The sequence below is a fragment of the Xyrauchen texanus genome, chromosome 26 (genome assembly GCF_025860055.1).
Source record: "Xyrauchen texanus isolate HMW12.3.18 chromosome 26, RBS_HiC_50CHRs, whole genome shotgun sequence".
Lineage (NCBI taxonomy): Eukaryota > Metazoa > Chordata > Actinopteri > Cypriniformes > Catostomidae > Xyrauchen > Xyrauchen texanus.
The window spans coordinates 34,090,501-34,094,646 of record NC_068301.1 but is presented as its reverse complement, the minus strand read 5'-3'; positions in this window follow the sequence as shown (position 1 = coordinate 34,094,646).

Here is a 4,146-nt window from a genome sequence, read left to right as displayed (position 1 = left end):
ACAGAGTGAAATACGTTCGTAGTGGATCAGACTACGAGATAAAAGGCAGATATCGCGGGATTCACGTTCATGCGCTCTTGCTGATAAAGTGGTTATCATTTCAATTCTGTTGTATTAAAGTAAAATAAATATGATGAAAAAGACTCTCAATATAGGCTACCAACAATAAGACGTGTCTTTCCATCACGTATTTTAGATATTTTAGAAACATGATAAAAATCACATATCATATTAAAAGATCGCGCTGTCAGTGTGTTGGGAACAGGGTCATAGATAGTGGGGTGAAAGGTGGTAACTATTCTAGGCGCCCAGAGGTCCAGGTGCCCCACAACTAATCCTAAACTGTATGTTTTAATAGGAAAGGTTTACCAGATTACCTTGCAACGGCCCTGGATGGGAATATTCTTTATACACATAAAACCAATACTGTTAACTGAAAACAAAACTGGATATCAAGACAGGTCCAGGGGACAGTTTCAGCGTGACTATGGCAAAAGAAGCAACTTGTGTCCATATCATTTCTGAAGTTCTTTAGGAAAAAATTTACAGGTTAAAATGTATTAATCAGCTTGTTATATACTTCTTTAAATTAATTCATAAGAAAAAAACTACGGCATGGACCAAATCTTTTTCCAATTTAGATTTTTAAATAAATGATTCCAGGTTAAGGCAGAAACAATATTTTCAAGAAACAGAGCTCTTACCTTATCTATCTTTTACCTTATCTTTTTTAGCAGAGATGCATATTTTACTTATCAGGGTTTCTGTTGGTTCAGGAAAGGAAGCAAGTATACCTGGGGAATGAATACAGTTTTTGAAAAGCGTACATTATCCCCGATAGTAGAGCTCCCATATCTGTTGCAAATTATTTTGTGGTAACAGGGATATTGTATTCTAAAAGATATTCTGTATAGGTCATAAGTTGATTGATGAAAAGCAAACCATTATTGAACCATTGATTAAAAAACAATGACCTGTTTTTAATCCTATATTTTGATTATTCAAAATATTATGTTATGTTGATATATTAGAGCGCATGCAAGTACATGTTGATGGAAATTTGAAAGTTTAATGGGGAGTTTTGATATGATATAATTGCACAATACATCCAATGTGTGAAAAAGCTAGCTGTGGAAAAAAGATGCCATATAGAGTGCTGATTTTACAAGTATAGATATTAAGTATAGAGGATTAAGTTCTCCTTTTAATCTTTTAGCCAATACTATTGCAATTATTTTATAGTCATTATTTAATAACATTATCGGACAGCAATTATCTAAGAGTTTATTTGCCTTGGGGAATAAGGTAATCAGCTCTTGACATAAAGTAGTAGGAAGACAAGATTTCTTTATGCTTTCATTATCAACATTTAACAGGAAAGGAGCAATGTTTTAATGTTTAAGTAAAACAATCCATTCCAGGGGATTTATTTGTTTTTAAAGATTTAATTGTGTCATCAATCTCTTTTAAGGTTATGGGGCATCACACAAAGCCTGATCAGTAGAATTTAACTGGTTAATGGAAGATAAGGAATCAAAAAAATCAAGAGCATGATGTTTGCAAAATTTAGATGTGTATATTAGTATATTAGAATAAAATGTATCAATGAAAGTGGCAATAGTCTTTTGGTTTTCAGAGAGCACCATTAATCCCACTAAAAAAATAAGAAGAGTTCTGCTTACCTTCTTAAGCCATTTTATCCTTAAGCTTATTTAACTCATCTAATAGACTCTGGAGATCTGCAAGTTCCACTTTTTCAGCCTCAGTTAGATTAATATCCGGTTTAGGAAAAGACTTGAAATTTTACTTATTATCATATTTTCATCATTTCTTTTCCCTTGCCAAATTATTACTAAAATTAAGCAAGTATTTACCAATTTCATATTTCGTCAAATCCCAATTTCTAGCAAATTCATTTCCCTTATTTGCAATGCTCCAATAAATAGCACTTATGGAATTCATTTTTTCATTAACTTAAGCATAGTTAAGAACTGATCAATTCAGTTACAAGGTAGTTTAGATAAATTAGAAGAAGCTGAAAAAACAGTGCATATAAATACATTTGTGATCAGAAAAGGGTGATGGAATAATGTCAGATATAATGTGTCTCCCTCCAGTTAGCAACTAAAGAGAAAGTTGCATAAACATATTTAAGTACAGATTAGGGTTAATAAGACCTATAATTGTTTATTATTTATAAAAAAAAAAAGAAAATGTCTGTTATTGAACTGCATTACTGAACAATGACAAAGTCCAAAATTATCCTAGCAATAGCAACCAGGAGTAGACAGCGGTGTAGTGTTGGGGATGTTTTTATTATTCTTTTTTTAAACTATAAGGCTTATAATGCCTCAAGTGGAGCTGTTTTGGAGATAATATGTGATATATATGTCACAGTCTGTCTGCTCCACGTTCTAAGACTCTTATTTTGAAGTTCTCTCCTTCACTACATTTCCCAGAAGTCACTGCCCTAATCACTCCATCATTATCCCCACCTGTGTGTCATTCCCTCGTTTAGTTCCAAGTGTATATATACCCTTTAGTTTTGCTTAGTTGTTGTCAGTCCTTGGATTGTTACATTTGAATTGTATTGTTATGTTTGATGTTACGCCTGGGTTTGTTCCACTCCAGTGATTGTAATTAAAAGATTTAAAGTTCCTACTCCTGCAACTCCTAGGACACAATCGTTACAACATATGTTTTAGTTTTTAATTACATATGTGTTGTGTGATGCTGAACCATCAATGTATGACTTTTGGCAGTGTTACTGTATCACAATGACTTTTTGACAGTGACACATCATCTGTTCATTTCACTTATCTCTACTCTTTATTATAGATCAGGGGTTCATATCCATTCGCTTTCTCTCTCTCCCCCCTGCTTGATCATTTCTCACTGCTCTTTATCACTGCAGGCTGACTTTTCTTTTCTAAATGGAGAGCATGCATGTGAATTGAGGTTGAGATTGTCACAACACATACCAACAACACTTAAGCTTGTCCGTCATTTTATTTATAGAACATCTGTATGCAGGGTTGTGGAGTAACGGAATACATTATGTGTTTAAAATACAAAATATAATTAACTGTATTCTACTACAGTTACACTTTGAATAATTGGTAATTAAAATACAGTTACATTCAAAAAGTATTTTGATTACTGTAGAGATTACATTTTATTGTCATTTGTTTTATTTAATATTTAATCCTTTCAGATGGAAAACATTTATACATATAAATGATGTGATCCAAAGTGCATTTGAACAGCGGTGAAACACTTTCTTATGATGTGTTACATTCATACGAGCAGACAGAGAAGTACGTTTGAGAAGAAGAAATAGAAATAAACCTTGTGTAAATTGTTAGCTTTACGCTAAGCTAAAATGCTATTTCTAGCCATTTTACATGCACATGTGACCAGACACGATCATATTTATTATCAAGAAAATTCACGTTGGATCAAAGTTTATTTTTTCTAGAAAGATCTTTGATATTAGGTCAAAATCATATTCTTGATAATAAGTTTTGTCTTGTTTTCCTGTAAAAAAAATCTTTAAATCCTTAAAACAAGACCAATTAGATTTATCCTGTTTTAGAAACAACACTGCAGAAGATATTTATGTTTTTCAGACAATGTATTTTTAACATGTATTTTGTCTTACTGTACTGACTGTACTTTTTATAGCCAAAACAAGTGAAAAAATCTATCAGTGCTGAAGAAGTAATCCAAAGCATTTAGAATGTGTTACTGACCTTGAGTAATCTAATGGAATACATTACAAATTACATTTTGCAGCATGTAATCTGTAGTGGAATACATTTTAAAAGTAACCCTCTCAACCCTGTCATTAAGCACATAAATCTAACTCGTGATGGCATGCAGGTCATTCATACTTGAAACACAGGGAGGTGCTAGAACACTGAGAAAAATGAGACATCATGCACGACAGAGCTGATGATGTTTTTGTGTAGCCAGAAAGCATTTGTCACTTTTCTATATAGCATTAGGTTTAAATAAAATTGAAGAAAACTTTGTGTAACATTTGTTTGTAGCCTAAGTTACGAACTGTATAAAAACAGCAAATTACTCTCCCAACCCAAAACTTTTGATTTAATGGAATCTGAGAGCTAGCAAGTTTTAAATATA